Source organism: Trachurus trachurus (genome assembly GCF_905171665.1).
Source record: "Trachurus trachurus genome assembly, chromosome: 6".
NCBI classification, from domain to species: Eukaryota; Metazoa; Chordata; class Actinopteri; order Carangiformes; family Carangidae; genus Trachurus; species Trachurus trachurus.
The window spans coordinates 22,956,692-22,981,509 of record NC_139897.1 but is presented as its reverse complement, the minus strand read 5'-3'; the positions used below and the strand labels follow the sequence as shown (position 1 = coordinate 22,981,509).

Here is a 24,818-nt window from a genome sequence, read left to right as displayed (position 1 = left end):
CTTTCTTTCCCACCGTGATTTGAACATTGAATCATTCACTTTGCCATATGGCCAAATGTATTAAATAATTTCTATTGGACATAGAAGCTGCTTTTGTTCCCAAGTCAAAGTAAATCGAGCTAAATCCCACAGTTTTGTGATGTAAAAATATGAAAATGTAGCAAAAAAAAAGGGGAGCAGGTTGGCTTATCCTTGTGGGTATGGGAGAGTGTTTGTCTGCTCTGAGAAGCTTTTACCAACTGCAGACCTCGTGTTGGAGCCCCCAGAGGCCCTATTTGAATCACAAATGTCCTTCGGTTCTCAATCGTTCACAGGTTTTGGTCAGTTGAGGAATTTTGGGACCCATTAAAGCCGGGTGACAATGACTTTCACCCCCAGGGCCACCGCAGGGGTCCGCCCCCCTACTGACCTCTCCATTGCTGCCCAGGCCCTGCTCCAACAGCCCTGCTCCAGGGTACTGATTGGTTCAACTTAGTACCCAAAAAACCCCTCTGGGGTCAATGTCTCTTTTCTGTCTGTTGCTCTTTTCCTCCTTGCCGCCTTGTTCTGGCTCAAGTCTGGGCTTATCAAAGACAATCCAGTTCTGTCATGTGGCCAAATCATCTTGACACCCATTTAGCATGCTCATCAGAGGACAGTTATGAATATTCAAGATGGTGCCAGGGGCCAGTGAGAGGCAGAAAGGAAGAGATTAGAGTGACAGATAGTGGAGGGTGCATGTCCAGGAAAGGGGCGAGAGTGTGACAAAGAGAGACGGAGGAAGATTAAATGTGTGTGTGGTAAACAAAGTTTAAGGTATTTGCAACATAGAATTAGATCAAAAAGGTTCAGTCAGAGATAAAATATGGAGGAATATGTACATAAAGAAGAAAGTGTACATAAAGGAAGATGATGATCATGACTTGGTTAGCCAAGTTAGTGAAAATTTTATTATCAAAGTCTTGAATTTAAATCTCTCAGGCAACCTATATTGAGAGGAAAGAGATACAATGTGATACGTGCAATACGTACGATAAGTACGATACAATATGTTACGATACGATACGTTAGGAACACCACAAAATAAAACTTAATGGAGATACTATAGAGAAAGAAAACTAAGTTGGGCCCTTAAATTCAGCATTTGAGGACACCACACAATTTCCTCTGACTACCAGTTGTGGTGTGTTTGTATCACCAGATTAGGAAGCTACCATTCACAAAGTTTAAATTAATTTATAACAAATATTGATTTCTCTGGACCAATTTGAAGCCTACTTCCCGCAATAAGTCAATACGTTTTGAATAAAATCATCAAGTGCAGCCAGGAGATTTTCTATGCACAAATACACTTGAGTTTATTGTGATGGATGGTTGGATTGTACTCCCATGGATCCACAGGGGATCCACCAGAATAGAATGAAACCAAACAGAATAGAACAGAATAGCATTATGTTTACAGGATATTGAGTTCATGAGGCTGTGCATCAGGAACAATGGTTGACTAAAGTTGTGAATTATATTTCCCAGCTGCATGGTACTGATTTGTTGTAATTTTGTGTCGAGTATTATGGAAAACCCTTTTGGCACTGCTTATGAATCACAGGCTTTTTATGTCCTTGATCCTCTTGTGCTGTTGACCACTGTTTGGTTATGAATGTATTGGATCTTGTGAGAACAAGAGAACCGAGCCAGGAAGGAGCGAGTTTGTCTGAATGAGCCTGCCTGTCTCATTGACACTGATGTCAAAAACTTCTAGGATCACATCCAAGCTGAGACAAGTGGTCATTTTGACTTTGAGAACGTGGCACTGTTCCAAGCTTTGATGTTTCAGCTCTTAAAGATTGTAGATGGAGACAGGAAGGGTTATCAAGAGTGCTGCATCTCCATGAATTGTAGATATTTTGTTGACGAGAGGATGTTTGTGTAGTGTGTGTTTTCGGCATACTTTCTGGTTGACATAGTGTGGTTTCAGTTGAATGCATTATCTCAAGAAATTATTCATATTCGTCACAAATTTGTCTTTTGTCTCCATCATTAATATTCACATTTTTTTCCTGAAATTCCCCTTGGAAAATCTGACCAGTTTTTTTGCATGATGTCGAGTTTTTCTGCCCTTCAGTCATTATGGTCCTGCCCTCTGAATTCTCAGTCTGTTGCAACATGACTCTGTTTTTTTATGGTACAGACTTATCTTTGCCTGTCTCTTTGCTTTTAGTCTTAAAGCACATTTAGTCTCTGTCTGTTCTGTTATATGTAACTCACTGTATAGATAAACTTGACTTGAAGTTGAACTGGAGCTTCAGTTGTTTTCACTAGACTCAAAGATATACTCCCTGATTGCATCAGGTCATCAGTTGGACTCTGTAGAGAAGACTTTATCAAAAGCAGAATAATATAAAACTGATGCTACTAATCCTAATAAATCTGGCTAATCAAGACCAGTGTACAGTGTCACTCTGTAGTAAGACAAATGCGTGGTTGCAGGACAGGGAGAGTGGTCTGCTGTGCCAGAGCCATGTGCGGGGCAGGAGAAACAGGAAGGTGTGGATACAGAGTACTTTTTCCTATAGCTCCAAACCAAAATAACAATGTTTTTGCACAGCTGGTTTTAACCAGGGAGGAAACCCAAATTGAGGGGCCTTTCTTTAGTTGGTTTCTTTACCCAGAATTCACTTTCAAGATAGATGTATGCACAGATGGATGGGTGTATAGATTGATGGTCTAAAAGCAGTCTTGCTACTGTGCTTAGCCTATTTCTTGACCTCTGAATGCGTGTGTATGCACTGTGCCATTCGTGTTTGTGGGATGCAAAGCCTTTGAACATCCCTCCACAACTTTTGTCTACTGTGTGTCACTGAGATGAATGGGGGTCAGGGCTGGGCCACCCGCCCCTCACCACAGCCCCAACCCTTTTTAAAAAAGACAACATCTAACACGCCTCCAAGTCGACCACTTGGGTTTATTTAGATGTTTATTTGCGGCTTATGTGTTTATTTTTAGCTCAAAATGTTTGATCGTTGGACCCTTTAGGAGTCAAGAGTTTCGGTCCATTCTTTAGTTATTAATAGTTTGGGCCAAACTGTCAAGTACCAGTAGATGGAGCTAGTGTCAGGGCACGCAAGGTTACATGACAAACAACAGAAAGGATCCTTCATAAATAGAATTGGAAAACCCATTTCCACATATGACCGAGAGTATGAATTATTGTGCACAGTCGCCTGCATCACCACACCAAAACACCAGTTTGCACCATCTGTAGGCTATAATGTAAGTCCATAAGTCTTCCCTCTTTGATCCTTCAATTCCAGTCATGTTTCCTTCAAGTGAGCTCTCTTCAACTCTGCAATTTCAGACTGATGAGGAGGGTGTCTATCTAAAACAGTCCTGGCCCATCTGTGTCACAGGCCATATCTATCATTATCTGCATTTTCTTGTTCTCTCTATGGTATGGCGCAGTCCGCCTGCCCCTGCCCTCTTCTCAGCACTGCGCTCTCCCTAATGAGTCACAAAGGTCTTTAAAAAGCTTAGTCTTTGGTAACAGTGGTGATGGCTCCAGCACAAAGTCAGAGTTGAGTCACTTCTGGTTCGAGTAGACCCAGATCAGTTTGTCACTTGCAGTTGAGTCATAAAGCGACACAATGAGACCAGAGCCGCAGCTTGTTGAAATGATAGCAGCCGTATCTGACAATCTGAAGGTAACAAGTTTATCCCTGTGGGTTCGTCATCACTAAGTGGTGAGTTACGAACGCTCTGCTGGCTGCCCCAGGATGATAAAACAAACTGATTGTGACTATGATGGATTCTGTTGGGTGAACACCAGTCAGTAATGAAAGGAGAGATGGAGGTCACATCATCAGAAGATCCCAGGATGAGTCACAGCGCAGCCCTTGTCAGTTAGAGTGAGGTTTCTGACGAACACATGTTTGCAACTTTGTGTAGATTTCAAGATGGCTGACTGACAGCTGTCCGTTTCCCTTCCGACTATTACTCAAAAGCTACCAGACGTGTGTTCGCAGCGTTGTCAGATTCATAAGTCAAACTTATTAAAGATGAGTCTCATTTGGCCCAGTAGTGAATAGCGTGGTGTTGTTGGTTTGGGTGGGGTAAGGGTGGCGATCAGGACGCCCTCATTGACCCGACAGGCTGACTGATACTGTATACTCCAGCCAGACAAATGCTGCCCATCCCGTCAGCTTGCTAGCAAGGGCAGTGAGGTAGATAATAATTGTCAGCTTGGCTGTGCCGGTGCCAGTGCCAGGGTGGGCTAGGCCTGGTGGGTCTGGCTTCGAGAGAGACTAGATCACTGTGGGTATCAGGAGTCTAGAGGGCTGAGGGAAAGAGGAGGATACACACACACACACACACACACACACACACACACACACACACACACACACACACACACACACACACACACACACACACACACACACACACACACACACACACACACACTCAAACTTGCTCAGACACACACACACTAACACACATTAAAAAAGACTTGATGAAAAAAAATAATGGTGATTGATTGTCTATGTATTCTAAGTTTGCTTTCTCTCTTCTTCTATCACAGACAGTCCCCCAGATGTAAACACCAGTATATATGGAGACAAGAGGAATGATGTGGTGAAAAAGCAGAAAGAAACAGCACCAAAAAAAAAAAGAAAGCCGGATGGATTGTTGGTTTGGCTTTTTGGTTTATGGCCTGACGTAAGACCTAATACCTGGGTCAGGCTCTTTGTCGACACACCTGAGTGACGTCATCAACATGGCTGAAATGACCAGCAAAGACCAAGCAGTCCAAGCTTTTAATGTAAGTCATTTGGCTTCACTCTTTAAATTTATGATGGCCGGTTTCGATCATAATGGTCACCATGTCCCACCACTGAGCAGTTCCACTTGAGGTTGTTGAATGTCATCCTTCCCACAGATCTGAAATCATGTGTAATTGTGTGTGTGCATAAAAAAAAAAACCCAGAATAAGAATCTGCAGTCAGACCCCACCTGAGCTCCATATCTCCTCTGGGTTTCTCTCTCTCTGGTGTTGAGCCTTGGAGAAAGTTAGTTTTTCCCTCAGCTTGTGATCACAAGAACATTTATCTCTCGGATCAGTCAGAGTTGTGGAGAAGAGGAAAAGTGGTCTGGCATGGGATCTGTTGGCCACATTTATGTCACCAAAGTATTTGGTGGCCACTGAAATTAGGACTGCTTGTTTACACTGTGGGAACTGTTGGTAGTTGGCGTAGAAGCAACCAACATCTCAACTCCTCCATACAAACAACATCTTTCCTGATAGCCTCACCTGTATCACTCCGCTGAAATTAAATATTTATATATATATTTTTAAATACAGTTAATTAATTTGTGGAACAGCTACTGCGTGCTTCCACAAACCAAAAAACATTATTACCCAACAATATGTCACTCTTCGACCAAAATGTGTTTATCTCATCATTATAATGTTCTGATGTTTTCACACTCCCCACAGTAACAGAACAGTACGTCCAACAATAGCATGTCTGACATTGTCATAAGTAAATTCCCAGTGTAGCTACCATAGCAGTAATAAGGTGTTGGAGAGAACAGTGTGTCAGCAGTAGTAGTGAAATGCATCCAAATGGTCCCCTCTGGACATGATAAATAAAATCCAGGTGTCCAAAGGAAGAGGTTCAGTGATGGAAAACACAGACAGCGTACGTCAGGACTTTGACACAGGAAGCAAACCTGGGGACCCGTCTAGTTGGAGGTGATGCTGTTAATGTGTAGGGCAGGAAACTAGAGGCATTATGAGGACAGAGACCAGCCTGAATACAGTATTTCACTTTTTTCCCTTCTACTTTTCCACATGTATCACTAATTTTAGTCCGTTGAATCAGAGGACGTCACTTGTCAAATATGCTTATTCCTGATCTTTCCACACCTCAGTATTAAGTTTCGTTCTTAGTGTTATGCGTAAACAGCCTGTGGATGTAAATGGATTTCTCCTCTGTCATAGTGGAGCTCACTTCCTGTCGCTGGCCCCAGGGTGGGAGCACACAATGACGAACACCACCCACATTAGCTCCCCAGCAGGCAGTCGGACTGACACGCAGGGTGACACAGGGGTCATTTGTTTCTGTCAGAAGCACAGAAATAGTCCTCCAACTCCTCCTGGAGTGGACAATGCAGGCATGCATTCGCTTGGCCTCGTCATGGCGGGATGTGCTCTTGTTGTGATTACCTGGCTCTGCAGAGGAAGGGCTTTCTCTGAGGACCTATGGAAAAATGCTGCTGTGTGCCAAGTGCCATGATTAGCGCCCCAGCCGGTTCCTGGGTCAGCTCAGAGGGCAAAAGTGTCTAGACCAGCCAGGGGATTTCCACAGGCTCGAGCCTGCATCGTAATTATTACTGCTTGCTGTAGAACCCCAACTCTCCAGCCCACACTCCACTGTGGATAGTTGTGCGTATGGCATTGCTCCCTTCAGTGTGCAGTGATCAGACATCAGCTTTACATATGGTTTGAATATTGAATAGTTAATGGCCTCAATTTTTCATTGAGTCATGTTATTTGATGTAAGCGGATCAAGAGATAAGAGGGTGGGAACTGGTGTGTTTATGTTGAATCAAAGTACTCGCAAGTGTAATGCTGAAAAAAGGTTTTATCCAAAATCTCATATTATATACTATTACGATAGATTGATTGATTGGTATTCTGCTGTGAAATGAGTTTTACCCCCTAATGCACAGATCTCCTAGCTCACTGCCAGGGCTCTTACAGAGCATTGTGCATTACAACCTCAGCGATGGTGTTTGCCAGAAAAAGCACAACCAGTTAATGGTTCGGAACTCTGGCTTATCTTGGCCATCAACACAACAAAAGCTATAATTATCTGCAAAATAAACTCACTTCCTTGATTTTTAGACAAATAATGCATTAAACCGTTCCAGATAAACTTTGTTTTCCACTGTGTTGCCAGCCCCTATGGAGGAAAGGCATCCAGGCCACCAATCATGAAAGACCATTTCATTGGCCTACTCAGGAAGTTCTTTGCTTCTGTGTTCCAGTGCTTCATAAAATATGAACACCTTATATAACCAATTATTACTTGAAAACTGTGTTTTGTTCTCTGAAAACAAATTGCCCCTGATGTGTCCCACCTGCCAACAGAATGAGATTTTCTTGTGTATGTCAGCATTGTGCGTCTCCCAAGGCCTTCTTTATATAGGCCCAGACATTATTTTTGGCATTTTTTCTGACGTCTACCTCCCACTCCTCCCACTCTCTCTGGCCCACCTCCATGAGGGCCGAGGAAGCCTGGCACTCGCCTGAAGCTCTCAGCCAGTCCTGGGCAGCTGGGATCTGGGGGAGCTCCCTGCAGTTCTGCAGTGTGCTGGCAGCTCCCTTTCTCTTGCCCCCGCCACTCTTAATTCTGCCTTTTTACTTCCAGCCAGCTTCAGAATACAATACAGAGGAGCCCTGTGCAGTACTGTGAACACAGACACACACCCTTGGGCGTACACACACATCCACACTTTTATAAGCCATTGAAAGAGACAAGACCAAAGGCGGAAAGAGGAGCAGACGCCTCTCAGATGCTGGGCTTGGCTTCATGTGCCACTTGGCACAGATGAACGCACACAAGATAACTGTTGTTTATTGTTTATGGAAGGACCCTCTGCCACACTCCATGCTCTCTTCATCTGGAGACTCCTGAAGGGCCACGGCCCAGAGCCACAGAGTAAAAAAAAAAAAGATTAAAATCACTGTATCTACTGTAGCCTACAGTATGTGTGTAGGTGTGTGTGCCACTGTGTGCTCGTGTGAATCAGTACGCCTTTGTGTTTACATGTGCAGTGGGTATGTACAATCATGGGCGTTATTATACGTCTATAGCTTCCACATTGTGCGTGTGTGTGTGTGTTGTTTGCTCAGCTGGAGCTGATTCAGTGAGGAGGGGATGGGGAAGTCATCTAGTTCTACTGGCGTCTCAGTCACAATAAAGTCATTACAGCAGGTGAGATGAGCTTCCTCTCAGCTCTGACAGATGATGTATGGCCCCCTGTGTTACGTAATACATTTGTCCAACTTGGTGATGCATTAAAGGTAGAAACTGTCCAAAAAAAAAACTCTACTCTCAATATTACTACCGAAAACTCAAAACACAAAGAAAGAGAGGAAGTCCATATTTAACTAACGAGAGCCATTAAAAGTTACTGTGCAAAGTTTTCTTAAACCCAGGAGACATATCTAAACCTCTCAATATCCTATAATTATAAGATCAGCTGGTTTTTTCACTCCAAATTTAATTTACCCCCCCCCCCCCCCCCCCCCAACCCGAAAAAAACAACAACCTAAATTTCCACATAACAGAACAAACAGCACAATAGCTCGATTAAGGCAAAAAAAAAAAAAAAAAGACAGACAGACAGACATTTTCATGATCATTGTGTGACTTTCTGTTATTTGTTATTTCTGTTTCTAGTGACAGTGAAGATGCAAAAATTGATTTTTTTCTCACTGACTTCTGGTAAAGATGTCAATGCAAGGATTACAGAGGCTGTTTTTTGAAAACAGTGGGAGTGAGTAGATGCTGGTAACAGTTAAAACAACAGCAGCGTCTATGGAAAATGTATGGCTTTGATGGTGTTAACAGTTGATTAATTTTGTCTTTCTTGTTGGCAAGGAGATCTCAGTCAGTGACACTCATTGGTGCTGTGTTAAAAATACATCATATTAAAAATTTTTACATGAAATTTTATTACATGGTTCCACTTTATGAGGTTAAATATATAGGATTTTATACTTAAACAGACTTTTGTGCACCCTCAGGTCTGAGCTCCTCCCTGCAAACTCACAGCCATGTGCTGACAGAAACTTGTTGGTCTGTACCAGGTTCTCAGCAGTTAAAACCAATAGAAAGAGAAATTCCTTCCTAATGGTGCATGAAAGTAATGATTCACCACTGTATTATTGTTTGAACCCTTGGCGGATCTTTTCCACATCACCTCAGCGCTGCACCTAAAGAAAACCTTGTTCATTTCTCTGCAGTTTTTGTAAAAAAAAAAATGTTCTCCCACTTGCACAAAGTTTGAAAAGACCCGCTCCACTCACTTCCATGTGTCTCCCTCGACCTTCAGTCAAAATGTGCAGTTGGTGGGGAGGACGCTGCAGCTGGGCACTGATCAGGCCTGATGGTGATGGAGGGTGAATAGCAGGGAAGCTCTGGGCACCATGGAAAAGTCCTGCTGACGACTGTACCGACAGGGTCACAGCCCCCCCATGCTGCCCCGCAAAAGGAGAGTGAGAGTAAACAGGCGTAATAGGCAGAGACTAAGAGAGACTTGGACTGTGTTCTTGTAAATAATTGCATTCATTGTTCTCTGCCACTGTTGGTTATGGTCACAAGCTGTTTGGTAGGCCCCTGTCTGTCTGGTGCTCCCCATGAGCCCGGTGTCAGCCCCTATGCCCCCGAGGGGAGCAACTTGTGCCAGGGGTGAGGATGCCAGCTCCCTGACCTGGTGGCCCCGCGTCTGACGTACCCACGCCAGGAGCAAACGGTCCTCGGGCCAGCTCAGAGACTCAGGGCGTGCTGTGCGCATGCTGCTCCGCTGTTAAATAAAGCTGGTTCAAAGAGCACATTCCTGCCCCCAGCCCAGCAGCAAAATAGCAAACTCTCTTGCTTGTAGTGTCAAAGCACCAGATTGTTTCATTTTATTGCTTTGCCTTTATCTCGGCTGACTGTGGTACAATCTGATTGGATGCAGCATGTTATTAGCCTCTGTTGTTGGCTGTGGGAACAGCAGATGGCCTATTTGGACCAGATTACCTGTACTCCTTATCTTAAGTGAAGAATTCGTTCCAAGTGCTCAGATGTTTCAAGAAAGCTGCTTGTCCACATTATGAATGTGGTGCAGTACAGTTGAGCTTATCTGGAAGTTAACACCCACTTAAACTGTAAATCTGTAGTAGCCAGCTGGAAGAGAAACACCTCCGTGTTCACTATGCATAACCGATGGGATCAAAACAGATGATGGCCGCTACTTGTAATTGGTCATTGGTGTCAAAAAGAGAATATATACATTATGTCATTATTACAACAGAGATATTTTAAATGAAACGTGTCAAGGTTTCAGCTGTTCAGCAGGAGCTACAGGAACATTTCTGTTTGCCTTTGAAACTCCTTAGAGGAATTAACAGGCTTCCAGACAGATGCTGCAAAATCGTAAAACTGGAGGAATCAAAAAAAATAAGAAAAGGGAAATCAGGAAGTCTTGTCTTGTCTTGAGGTTCACTCTTTCCTCTTAATCTCTCCCTCTGGCTTTGTCTTTCTCTCTTTTCTTACGCAACCGAAGTGTCAGCTGGATTCTTCTCTGCGTTATTGCTCCCAAAGTAAAGTTTGCAGAAACGAGCGTGGGAACTAGTTTGGCCCAACACAGCATCATCTGCAGCCTGTAATGATTGAACCTCAATGACATCATGAGTGTTTGAGTGTGGGGCTCTGGTAACTGTGCCGTGCATCTCCTCAAAATACCAGTGGCTAAGTGGAACACACAAGCTGAGCTCGTCAATGGAAGTCAGATGCTCTCGGGCTCTTTTCTTGCCGTCTAAAGTCGCCCCTCTCCTCTCCTTTGCCCGCTGATAGGTTTAGGAGACTCCAAATGAGGGGCCTCCTGCACAAGGGCTATGTCTGACTTTACTGTATGGTAAATGTCAGCAAATAAATGCAGGTCCTGGTAACAAAGTGGAATTGGATCTAATCTGCCCCAGGCCACTGCGTTTGATGTGCACCCCCTTTCAGTGCAGCGGTCCACTTCTTGAGTGTACAGCACATTCAGGATGTTGTGGTATTTTGTCATATAATAATCTGACGTCACAGTGGAGGAAAACTGTTTTCACATGTTGCTTGACATTATGAAAATCTTAGGTCATGCATTCATATATTCATTCATTCATCGTACCGCCTGTGTTTTTCTTTTTTAGTTTTATCTTTTTTTAATTAACTTCCCGTAAAACTGGTAACCACTTTTGTATAAAATGTTTGTTTCTTTTGGTTTCATATTGTATACATTATCCCGCTGAGTACTTGCATCTGTGGTGCATTCCTGTAGCGCAAAGAGAATTGCAGTTTCTAACCTAGCAGCTGAAATTTGATACATTGTCTGGATTTAATGGAGGCTTTCTGTGGCTCGCCAGATCATCCTGTTGTGAATAACATGCTGATAATTGCAAGAATAATTGTAGGTGGGGAATGTTTTATCAGGTCTGATTGAGGTCAGTCATTCTGCCACAATGAAGCAGAGATCAAAGAGAGGAGGGAACAAAAACTCCTGGGCCTACAGGTAGTGTTGCAGTTCAACTGGAAGTATGAAACAGCCACCCACGCACATGCAGTTCCCAGCTAGTGTGGGATGATCCCTAAAGATGTGAAACTCAAACCGTGTTATGTATTGGTTTTGATCATGTGTCTGACCTCAGTTGGTGGATGAAGAACACAGAGGAAAAATAACTTTATAGTGTCTTTATAATTACACAAAGTGGTGTAACACTAAAATACAACATGCTAATATGTCAGCTGTCAGTTCTATAATTCTTAAAAAGTGTTGTCTCGTTATAATAAAAGACATTGTTCAGATATGTCAGCAAGACTGAATTGATAGATGTTTTAGACATTATTCTCATTGTTGCACTCAATTAACTTTGTGCTTACATCAGACATTCCACAAACGGGCTGGAAAGCTTAAGCTGTTAAGTTCTTCACTTCCTTTTTAAAAAGCCAACATCGCTCTGCTGTGGCAATGGCATCAGAAAAAACAAAACAAAACAAAAACAGATGCAACTTGAAATTACTGAAGAGACAGAGAGCGTGCATAATGTAACTGCGCAGAGACTGAACAATCTCCTCAATTTATGACAATAATACATAATTGCAATGTATTTGGATCCACGTCTATGGATCCAATGAGAATACACATACACAAGTGTTGGACTGTCTTCAAGCCAAAAACTCGAACAGCAGTTGATGAGAACAAGAAACAAAGCGAAGAATTGTAACTCTTCTTTAAAGAAAGGTTGGAGAGTTGATATTATCTGCTCCACTTCTTTTTTATAATGCAGGACATTCACAGTGTGTAAGAGCTGCCCATGACTCAGCAGGTGTTGAAATAACATGAGCAGAGAGATACACCTCTTGTCAATTGTATTGTACCTAATTCTCTAACTAAGATTTTACACATGTAAACTGAATGTAAATGAAAGGAGATTCAAATTCAACTTTCAAGAGTTTTCACAGTTGTTACCATGGACTATTTGCTGTAGCTGTACCACTACACACTGAATGTGCATCAGGTATCACCTGAGCAAAATGTATATGTAACGGAGGTCAGTCACAGTCACGAGGTACCAGTAAGGAGAAGCATGTGGCGGTTAGCGGTACTGAAGTTAAACTCACTCACCCATAAAAGACGTGCTAATCCACTTGCCAAGTGGTCATTGACCTCTTGGCGAAATGGTTAGCAGGGAGACCAGGGTTCGAAACCGGCTCAGGGAAGAACAACATCGGTCACATATAGACTGACCTTTTAACCCTTTATAGGGTCAAGTCAACATATAATAACCTGGCTCCTTTTCCCATCCATCCATCCATCCATCCATCCATCCATCCATCCATCCATCCATCCATCCATCCATCCATCCATCCATCCATCCATCCATCCATCCATCCATCCATCCATCCATCCATCCATAACCCAAACCCTGACCTCAATAGATTCAATGATTTTCTTTGTGTAAACATGGATACTCCTAGACAATCCGTGTATTGCAAGTACCTTCTTTCATCGTTTAGTGTTTTCATCTCTCATGCTGTTTCTCAGTCTCTCCTGTAAAACTCAGCCAACAAAACACTAAGTAAATGAGAACAAGTCTTGCTTTTGAGTAGAGCCAGAAAGACAAAGAAGATAATGTCACTTCCCATGTGCGACATAGGAACTAAACCCACATTAAACCAGAGGACGCCGAAGAAAATGAGCAGCTGTTTTAGATTAACAGTAAATAATCATAAAAAAGTTAGAAGTTATTAGCAGTTTCACAGTGCCAAGTATGATTAGTTGTTTATTTTCTATAAGAGGTGAGGGCATACAGCCGACTTTCTCTCTCTGCCTCTCTCACAGATCTCCTAATTCTCTCCATCCCACCTCTGCGTGACATTTACTGGTGTGGTTTCTTCAGCCATTTCTGAAATTCTTGATCTTGTTGTACAATCTCTTACAAGAATTGGCTTCATTCTTTACAAGGCAAATTTTACAGATTTGGAATAAATCCATTCGATATTTTAAAGAGGAACTATGCAAGATTTTTTACCTCAATTAAACAGCTTTGGAGTAATTGTGATGGTTAAATGACTTGTTATGGGGAGAATGGAGGCTCTCTGCCTTCCACCTATAGCGTCTCTTGGCCGAAAGCCAACCTTAGAAGATCAGCGCCTCCGACCCGTTGTCCCAGCTCTCCATGACCACACCATGACACAAACACGCCCGTAATCCATAATCTTTTGATAAATACGTAAGATTTTACAAATAAACACGTTGTAAAACATTCATGATATATAACATTATCCACTGCTCTATGGATTGCTTTCTCGCCGGCTAAGTTAAAAACAAATGCGCATGGGTGCTGGGAAGGTGCGGGGGTTAGCGAAACAGCGAAAAAGCGACCAAACTTGCATATTTCCCTGTTAATTATCACGTTTTTTTAGTTTAGAACTATAAGATGTCAACAAACAGTTATCCTGACAAGACATGAGTGTAAAATATTAATGTAGATAGAAGTATACTTAGCCTATATTTGGTGATTACTTATAGTCATCCTTAAAAGCAGAAGAAAAATGTCAGTGCAGCATATGGTTAAAATGCTACGCTTTTCTGTACTTCCTTCCTCATGATGCATAATCTTGTTCCTCCCTTTCACATCCGTTTGCTCCCTTCCATTGGAACCAGAAAATCAATCTGCAGCATACACATTGTCAAACAATGATGTAGACCCTGGTCTACCCCATCCATGGGGCCAGACGTGATTGAGTCAAGATCTGGTCTGGGCTGTTTGAAAATACGGTCTCAATTACTCAGTATATGGCTCCCACAACCCCTAGCTTTACACACACACACACACACATATGGGCACACATGCATACACTCACATCCCCATTTTACCAGTTAAATTAAAGTCAGATTACCATCGGTGCATCCCAAATGTGATTTTCAGTAAATAGAGCTCTGCTTCCTCATCCAGTCTGTTCGCATCCCCGACTGGGAGGCCCCATCAGAAGCCCACTTTGCTCTGTCCAAGCTACATACTAATTGACCAGGCCCGTTGGAGGTGAGCTGAGGTGGATGGAGAGGGCGATGCATGGCAGTCATATGTGACTGAGGCCACTAAGAGAGTCTGATGTGGGAACCATTAGCGCACAACCTCAGTAGAAGCATGGAGGCACACACAGGGTGTGCGGCTTGAACAAATAAGGCCCTCTGTGTTTTGGAGTGAATACCCCTGCTGCCTTATTACGAGTTTGAAGTGTGGTTTGCTGGCGATGACATCAATGACAAACAGAGCGCTCTGGTTTCCTCTTCAGGGATGGAAACTGCTGCTTTGAACTTCAACAACTTATCCATTCATTCCTTATGGATGTAGACACTAGGAACTCAGTGCTGCATAATCTGAAAGACAGCCAAGATGCTTCCAGTAAATGCATTACTATTAAAATGCTTCAAAATAATACAAATAAAAATATTCTTTGGTGATTTACAGTTTGTATTGGCATAGCAGACAAATAGATGTGGCGATTCACGTGGTTCACATGACTTAACTGTAAGAATGTTTCCCTTGTTCTTTTTCTCTTTTTTTCCCAACAATTTCAACAAAATTTAATGAAGATGATCACACACCGTTCTGCTCAACCACGTGACACAACCAATTTCTTGCTATTAAAATGAATGACTTACAGCTCTACTCTTACCAGTTGGAGAAATGTGGTGAGAGTATACCAGTGATTTAGCACTGCACATGGGAGTGAGTCACACTTTTACCCTCTAGTGCAGCTCAAGCTCCAGAAACACTGATCCTACATTTCCCATAATGCCATTGGTGAAGATGATGAGCATGTTTATCATTGCCCATCTATGAAGGCTCACATCTCCATTTACTAACAATGTCTCAAACCAAGATAGTCCAGATAACCCCAATGCCATCTCATTGTCCTTTTTTTAAACTTAAAAATATCAGAGAGTAGCTGCTATATTTTCAGACTCCTGGACGCCAGTGTCATACACCTTTACTGTTCACCCGATATGGCTGATAATAACCTCAAATTATCGCTGACGTTCTGCATTTTCACCTCAAAGACAAGTGTCATTCATTCACTCACTCAGTTTCTCCTCTGACATAATCCTCTTCAGGGTCACAGGGGCTAGCATGTCCCAGCATCTGAGGCACATACAATCACAGGTGTGATTCCATTCAATCTCAGATCCGCCTAACTGACTGACGTTTTAGAGGAAACCTGTTACAGTAACTCCACAAGATGGGACAGGACCAAGAATGAAACCTTTTGCAATGGTTCTTGCCCTTAAGCCACCTTCAAGATGGGCAACCATCACCTTAAACACTAAGTTAAAGCAGATATCAGTGGAATGTTTTTGTTAATATAAGTCCTAAATAGTCCTATTTTCCGTCAGCAATCACTTACATGAAGTATTTCAGCCTAAACACGAGTCTCTCCGTCACTCTGCTCTGCTGTAACCCGAGGAGAAAATTTTCCTTGTGGGATACAAGTGTTATCCAATGAGGAGAGAGAACGGCATGAAGGGCTGTGTGTGCAGCCAAGGGATGCGCGTGAATGTGGTGACGTAGCACGAGGACCAATTGATGCCTGACAAGGGCGGGGGCTGCTAACTCATGGTGCGTTCAAAGAAACTCGTACTTTGTGTTTTTCCTTCCTGTGAAGTCATACCAGTTCGATCTGGTACGAGTTCACGGGTCGGAAGTTACGAGTGGCCGTTATAGGGAACTTTCACAGACAACAGGATGGTAAAAACACGAGCTACGGGTTACCTGGAACGCTACCAAGTCGTAGTTGTGACTTGAAGCTGTAACTTACGGTTTCAAAAGCCTGCCTTGAACGCAGCATTAGCCGAAACGGCCGTGAAGCTGATATCTGCTTTAAGTAATTACAGAGATAAAAGACAAAATAGTTACTACATGCTTTCTTACCTCACCCATAGGATTCTCTACATCTTAGTGCAGGAACCTGACATATCAGCATAACCTGTACTGCACTTTTCAAATGACCATTAGACATAAACTTATAGACTGTTCATCTGTGCATTCTATCGATTATCAAAAAAACAACATGTATTTTCAATTGGAGCATTATTTTCCTTTATTTTTTATATAAAACGGCAAATTTAGTGAGGCGGAATCTGCTGTAAAAGAAAATAGTATTGACATCCATGTTTAAGTAGTAGACTGATGTTTTTGGAAACAGCATTTTTGCTTTCTTGCCAAGACCTAGATGAAAAGATTGATACTGCTCTCAAGCCTGTGTGTGTGAAGTATGAAATTGGAGCCAGGAGGTGATTACCTCAGTGCAGCATAAAGCCTGGAAGCAGCGCAAAGCTGGTATTTGTCTGTCCGAAGTTCAAACACATACACCTGCATGCTCCTCCACGGGCGATTAATTAACACATTATAGCTCATTTGTTTCATCTGTATACAAAAGGAAATGTAAAAAAACAACATGCTGTGGTTTTAGGGAAGTTGTTGCGATCAGCAGCTGGGCATGCTGACTTCCTGAGTTGTGACTTCACCATGAGGTTGCTAGGTGACTAGCAGAGACTCCAGGAAGTATGGCATAAACAAATGACATACAACATGTTAATTACTGAGCATTGACTGTATTTATAGGTGTAGTTGTTCACAAAGCAAGAAAAAGGAAGGCTTGCAGTCTTTCAGTCTTTATGCCAGTGTTTTTCAACCTTGGGGTCGTGACCCCACGTGGGGTCGCCTGGAATTCAAATAGGGTCGCCTGAAATGTCTAGTAATTGAAAAAAAAAATTACTGATAAAAATATTCTGTTAACTAATTATTATTCTTTTTAAATTTATGATTTAAAAACACCACGCACAATCTTAAACCACTGTATTCTATACTTTCACTTTCTCAAAATTAAATCAAGTTGAAAATAAAATGCAGCATATAAAAATATCTGAGCTGACGCATGATTGACGGCTGAGATCACATGACTGCACATGATCAGGGGTCGCCAGAAATTTGTGATGTCAAAATGGGGTCACGAGCCAAAAAAAGGTTGGGAACCACTGCTTTATGCTAATCTAAGATAATTACCACTGATTGTAGCTTCATATTCTGCATTAACCATATCAACCTATAGTAGGGGTGCACCGATTATTCGGTAACCGAATATATTCGGCCGAATATTGCAAAAAAAGCATCATTCGACCTTCGGTGGAATGAGTGCAAAGCAAGGCCGAATATTAAAAAAAAAAAAAAAAAGTCTGATAAATACGCTATCGCGCGACGATGGAAACGGCAGCTTAAACCCCATGGAGCTTTATTAGTAAGTGACTCCTACTGTTACAAAAACAAGAGCAGTGGGGGGAAGCTGCACAGCGACCGCGCGCACCGTTGCACGTCGCTCCAAGAGCCCGGTGTGTCCTGTCTGCAGCGCCGCGGAGACACGGCCACTGAGAGGACTGAGTGAGGGGACCGTTCCTGTAGGAACGCGCCTTTTAATTAATCATTTAAAAACCAAACAACAACATGCTGAGTAGGCTACGAAAGGGAGAGACGGCTGCAGCAGTTAAAACGAAAGTTCCTCGTCCCAGCATGTCGCCAACTCCGTCCGTGGCCGACGTCTTTTAAAACAGTGTTTCCCAACCTTGGGGTCGGGACCCCACGTGGGGTCGCCTGAAATTCAAATGAGGTCGCCTGAAATGTCTAGCAGCCTAATTGATGAATTAAAAAAAATCTGACCAAGAAAGGTTAGGAACCACTGTTTTAAAAGACACTTGGGTTTTTTTGGAATGTACTTGCATAGATCTTTCAGCACTCACAATTGGCCGATATAAATGAAAAACTTTATATAACTTGTTGTGCTTTTTTGATGAGCAACGGCAACTGGACTATTCAAAACTGTCAGAATAGTCAATAAACATTTACTTTCTTTGAAAATTAAGTTTAAAAAAATATTTTATTTAAAAACGTTATAACCACTTTCGGTATTCGGTATTATTCGGTTATTCGGCCAAGCGTTTTGATTTTATTCGGTATTCGGCTTCGGCCAAAAAAATGCCATTCGGTGCACCCCTAACCTATAGCCATGTTCCTTTTGGCAAAGAGAGTGAATATGTGCATCACTTTGATCATTGCATTACATTGGCAATTAGAAATAAAATATCAAACCTACTAACATATAATGCCTTGACAGATTTGTCCGAGTCATTTATTGATGTTCAGTGCTGAGTACAATTTTGTGTGTGTATACAATCCACTGGTACACTGAGCTGTCTTATGCAACCTGCTCCAGTGTTCAAAGACTGCTGAGTGCCCTCTCCTGCTTTGTCAGGCTCACACAAGGGTTTATCAAGTGTAGGGTGGGAAGGCATGACGCTGGAGGACTTTGGAAGTGTGTGCTTGTGTGTGTATGCTGCAGGTTCGCCACTCTCTATTCAGCAGCAGTGTATCGTTGGGAGTGCGTGTGCGCGTGTAAGATGTTTCTGCATCCTAGTGAGCATGCTTGTGTTTGCATATGATTGCATATGTGCGCTTGTGCTTTGATGCGCGTGTGTGTGTGTGTGTGTGTGTATGTGTGTGTGTTTTCTTCTGTTTTCTCATCCAGGGGACTTTGTCCGCTGAAAGGTGTGCCAGCCAGTCAGCTGAGAGAGAGCAAAACAAGATCTGAAGCCGGCCACGGTCTTAGAACTGGGACAAAGACGAGAGAGAGAAAACAAGGGAGAGTGTGAGAGAATGAGAGAAAGGGAGAGGGAGTTGGGGGCAAATGCAGAAAAGCGGCGCCGGAGTGCAGAGTATGTTCCTTTGAACCTCGTTCCAGATGTTTGTGCATTGCAAATATTGCTAACATAACATTTCAGGTACAAGCAGGGTTATACTAGGGTTTAGTGTTGAGTGGATGAGGGATGTCCAGGTAACTGTGATTCACCATCTCTTTGATCTTGACCACATCAACACTTACTCGTGGATTGATTATGCAGCCGAGTCACAATTAGAATGGGTGATTAAGAAAAATAACATCTTGTGTAGACGGCAGTGTGTGGCGCACAATCAAGCTGAATCCAGATGATGTGATGAAGTTTTACTGTATTTTCTGATTAGGTAGACGGGTGACTGACAGATGGACTAGCTGCCCTGCCACCCACGCTGTTGACAAGGCAGGGTGCCTGATGACGTTGTCATTCGGTGAAGTACAAACAGTAACGACACTGACTGACCCGAGCACTCTTTGAACTCCAGATGAATTGCGGGTCTATCAGCAGCTGTTCAGAATGACCTTACCCCACAAAAATCAATCAGCACAAACATGCTGGGAAGGCCTGGGTATAGTGCAGTGGTAAAAACGGGAAGTAGGTATGTGTATGTGTGCATGTGTGTGCGCGCGCTTCTCTCTTGCTGCACAAATGTGTGTGTGTGTGTGTGTGTGTGTGGGCTGGTGCAATGTCTTATGTACAGTGGTGATGCAGGAAAAACATGGACCTTTCCAGAAAGTCTTTTGATGTTTTTTGGTCATATTGTCGTAGCTCACCAACGTCCTCCTGTTGCTTTCAAAGCTGTTTTTTCCACTGACCCAAGTTCATCAGATTGGACTACTGGACTTAACCCAATGGAAAACTCTCCCACAAACCAGTCTAACACACACATACACACACACACACACACACACACACACACACCAAGTGTCAATGTGTTCTTTTCAATGATTGAAAGGTGTCATTGCACTTGTTAACCTTTCGCTTCCATCCTCATACATGGAGAAGCTCAGTGTAGGACAGCAGAAGACATGGGTGGTGTAAAGAAGCATTAAAGAATAGCACTATACTTGTCTGCCTGGTTGCCCCACCCATCTGGGGTCTGGACAGGACACACTGATTGACTGACTGGCCGTCTGGCTGTCTGGCCGGCTGGCATTATTACCTCAGTTGGCAAAGCTACACTCTCTAGCCTCACTTAAGTTTTGACTCGTTTTTTTTTTCATGCCTGTCTCTCTCTTTCTGTCATTTCGTGTGTCTCTGCCTGCCTGTTGCCCCAGTGCATGCAAATGTGGGCCGAGGTATGCGTTTGGTTATCTCCTTCTGGAAAACCAGTGCCCTTGTTGCTTCATATAGCCCGGCTCTAGTGACCGGCCATTGATAAGGCTAATGTCTCCCGATAGCTACCAAGCTTTCAAGTCCCGTCACAAAACAGCCGGCTCCCTTTTATGTTGTTTTCCCAAGCCAAGGACAGACAGGCCTCCCTACAGGACTGAGCTGGCTAATCAGTAATCACTAACTTGCTGAGCCCAGCAGTCCCCTTCGGATGGACTGCTTTTTACCCCTTCTTCTTCCTCTTCTTCACCATCTTCTTCCCTTTTTCCTCCTTTGCTTTTTCCTTTCCGTCCTCTTCTTCTCAAGCTTTTGATGATGATGCTTTTCTGTTTGCCTCATTGTTGGTAAAATGGGTGGACCATAGCATCCTTTCTTTTTCTTCCTTTGTTTCTATACGTCTTTCTTTCTTTAGTTGCTTCTCTATTCTACTCCTCCCAGCCCCCCCTCCCTTGTTCGAAATTGTTCCTTTGCTCATCCTCGCTCCCCTCTTTCTTGCCCAGCCGCAGAACAAATGCCACCCCCTTAGCCTGCTAATGAATCAAATACAGAAGGGGGGGATCAGGAGGTCTGGGGCCATAACTGTGCCACAGACACATGGCGTTATATTAAAACATTAGTACCACTATATGACTTCATTTAGGATTTGCCAAAGAAAATTGATTAGGTGACAGAGGAGAAACAAAGGAGGAATCATCCTTGGCCACCCTGACTGGGCTTCTCCTTTCAGAGCCAACAGCAGCAGTTCCTCTCCAAACTTTTACTGAGAAGCGATCTGGCCACGTTTGGCCCCTTGTTCAAAAAACACACCCTCCCCTGCCCCTCCATTCAGTGCTGCAGGCTGTACAGTCAATCCAATTAGTACACCACCACTCAAAAGTTTCAGAACACCTGCGTTCTCCCAGTTTTTTATTGAAATCCAAGCAGATCATGTCCAGTGACTAACCCGCCAAAGGAAGCATAAACTGACCAATGTATAAAAAAGTTAGTGAATATAATTTATACATCCTTTTCTTTCCGTGGCTCGTGAGTTGCAGTGGTCCTCACTTCTGTTGTTACAGAGCTGTGTTTGTAGTTCCTGGTTGAAGCAGACTGCAACTCAGCAGCTGGGCAAAGGGTAGGAAGTGTGTGCTGCTTTACAACAGTGGCAAACATCAGTTGTTCTGAGATTTGTGTGATGTGATCCCTTCCAGAAGCTGTGTGGAATAATAATATTCTCTGCAATGGTTTTTATACAAATACATTTTTGATAAAACATGATCAAAATTACATTTATTCCATTTCCCACAATGAGAAATCCACAATCTATGAGTGTCCAAATATTGATCACTTCAAAAAGTTTAACTGTTGAATACGTTGTCTCCTTATGTAGAGTTCATTGTCACTTTTGTAAGTTTAATACTGAGCCATGATTGTCTCCAAAGCTCGTTTCTGAGTTGCCTGTAGGTGTCCACCTAAACAGAAACTCCTCCTCCTTCAGCAGATAAAAACATCACTCAGAGAAGTTCAAAGATCCAAGCGACATAACAATAAGAAATTCACATGTCTGAGTGGAGACGGACTTTAAATTAAAAAATGCAAAATAATTTTTCATTCATTCCCAAACGCAACACGTCCAGGCAGGGTTTTATTGGGTCAGAAGAGAACAGTGCCAGATGTGCCTGGTCCATATGCTGTTAAATATAGAACATGCACTGTACAACACTATAGAGCCATGATTTATAATTGCTATTCCCTTGTGCTGCTGCTGCAGAAAACAATGAGTAATTCATTTAGGTCCAATTTATGTCTGATCACTTACAGTGAGTAAATGCTTAATATTAATAAAACAATTTCAACCACATTAACATTGTATTATCTGTGCTACAAGTTAATGCTGCACTATTAATATCAAAACAGAATCATCCAGATGTGTTTCTTTAGATTATTGTGTCATAAAGGACATCCACTACTTGCTGCTACGGACGTGTGATATTCATACGTGACGTGAGCGCATGTCTCCTCAGCAGTAAGGGTTCGTATGTTGACCCCACTGCTAACCCACAAACTAGTTCACCAGCTGGCCCAGATGCATTGTGGGTAGAGGAAGTGACCGCAGTGATGAGGAACGCGTTATCAGTTCTGTCCAGGACATCCTTCGTACAGTAATGTCACCCTGTAGCATGACGGGGGAGATAGAGCTGATGTAGTGGTCACACACACACACACACACACTGGACGGTGGATGATGTACAGAGTAAAGAAGACAGACATTTTTTTCTCATACATGCACGTGATGATGACACTAAGATGTAGCCTTGTGAAGAAGAATTTCACACACTGCTCTTGCTCAATATCACAATTAATCAATCATCCTTATGTTTCAGTCTCTCTCATTTTTAGCAGTTGTTACAACAATGATCCACTCATCTTGTGTGTCATTAAAATGTTTTCACACCTGCACCTGAGACATGTAGATGTGTGAATAGCCTCATTGAGAAAATTAAAGAGACCCCAAGGAGTTTGCTTCTGGTTATAAAAGAGTCTCATATTAATGTGGATGAATCTATGTTACCCATACTTGTTAATGGGTCCATTTTCGATAAATGTATCGTTTTGTCTTTATAGTTATTTTGATATTATTATTTAGTGGTCGACTCACCCAGCATTTCCTAGTTTCGGTCTCCCGGGCGCTTGGCTTCTTGGCAAATGCTTTCACTTTCGTCCGTCTTGCGCTGGTCCGAGAATTTCACCGTGCGCGTGGAGGTTCATGGGTAGTGTGAAAACACTTCACTTTCCGAAACTCCTCGTAGTCCCTTTAAGAAGAAACACTAATTGTTCATCATTATAAATGTTTTCACATGTCTGGCGGTGAAAGCGACACTGAAGTGTGGTTGTGGATGTGTTGGTTGAGTGATACTTCAGAGAGGCGACTCTGCTGAGTGATGCTGACAGGTTCTGTATGAACTGTACTCAGTTTTCAATGTGATGTCTGGTTCGTAATTATAATTGTGCTGTTGGACACAGGATCTGGAATCAGTGCTTGAACATTACGTTGTGTGGGACATTTAGAAATTTTTACAAATCCATGGCAAAATGAGTGTCTCACCCCAAACAGTGAGGCGACACATCTGGTGTAAGACAGAGCCCATAAAGTTCAAAAGGACATGCAGATACCTGTCAGTTGTTCAGCCAATCAGCTTTGAACCAGTTGTTAACACAAAGGTGGAAGAACTTGAACTTAAACTAAAAAGCTCTGAAAAGTTAAGTTGATGTGAAAGTAGCAACACATAAGATCCAAGTCTCACATCTTTTTGTTGGACTGACCCATGATTCAAACCTCAGAAACAGAAACACATGAACATGGAAACGTCTTCCAGTCTGTGTTACAATGAGCATGTTTCACATTGAAAGTTATGTACACGCATGTTCTTTAGTAGTCATTTCATTTTAAAGTGGAACACATTCCACCCTGCCATGATTTTCTGCCCCCTCCTCCATCTCTTTTTTCCTTCACTGCTGGGTAACCAGACCCAGATGGTACCTGGTACAGACACCAGCAGCTTTTTATTTGCCTTTTGTGACTCAGATGCATCAACTAAGGCCGAGGAAAGGTATGACAGGAAGTCCAAGTAGTCATGAAACACTAGTTCAGTTGGACTCTTTAAGTCTATCTCACAACAGTGGCCCCAAATAAGAAGTGTACATTATTAATAGAAAAATCTGAATATGATACATTTTGTGTCAGCATTGATATTTTCCTATATAATATATGAGATGAGTGTGTGTTGACGCAGAGCAGGGAACGTCCCAGTCTGCCTTTCATGTACTAATATTCAGCAAGTCAATATCCGGCCTGGTCAGCTGCTGCTTTTTAGCCACTAGTATTATTTTACATGGTTGATATCAGTGCCATACTGTCCCAACAGGGACAGAGAGGATGACTGTAAGTGTCCACACATGTCTGCACAGGGTTTTGTGTACAGGTGTTTATGTAGCCATGTGTAGAAAGAAAGAAATGTGGCATTGTGCGTGTAGGTAGGTGGCAGACAGTCTGTGCTTGAAGATGGATGGGAACATCAGGCTTTGGGAAACAGGAATGTCAGTCAGACAGACATTAAAGACATATGATATGAAACCCCACTGTGCTTCACCCTTCTCCCCACCTGCCCCCGTGATATTAGCTGTGGCCCCGTCAGGACCCCACATTCCCAAGAACTCTCAAGTAAAGAAACACCAGAAACAGGCGTGTTATCCATAAAATACATGTTAACAGATGACTGGCTGCACTCGCTTTTTGAGAAACTTCACACATCTCTTTTATAGACCTGCTAGACGGGAAGGTTTCACTGGTTCTCAACACAGGCACAGGGTTTACTCTCAGGTAATGTAATCGCAAATAAAAAAAAAAGATTGATGACTTATATCTGAACTATTGTTTTGAATTACAGAAACCGTTTCCTCACAAAGCGTGTTAACAAGCTGAGACA

At 42.7% G+C, this 24,818-nt stretch overlaps 1 protein-coding gene across 2 annotated transcripts in view; it reads left to right on the top strand.

Annotated features, from left to right (window-relative positions):
- Positions 1-4,557: 4,557 nt before the first annotated feature.
- ccnd2a (cyclin D2, a) overlaps positions 4,558-24,818 on the top strand; it is a 90,662-nt gene continuing 70,401 nt past the window's right edge. The window contains exon 1 of one of the 2 annotated variants that reach the window (XM_083974012.1): positions 4,558-4,795. The gene's annotated coding sequence lies outside the window, so the exon portion shown is untranslated. Of the gene's footprint in view, positions 4,796-19,492; positions 19,619-24,818 lie in introns of those variants that run through there. The other variant, XM_083974013.1, reaches the window with a different exon arrangement.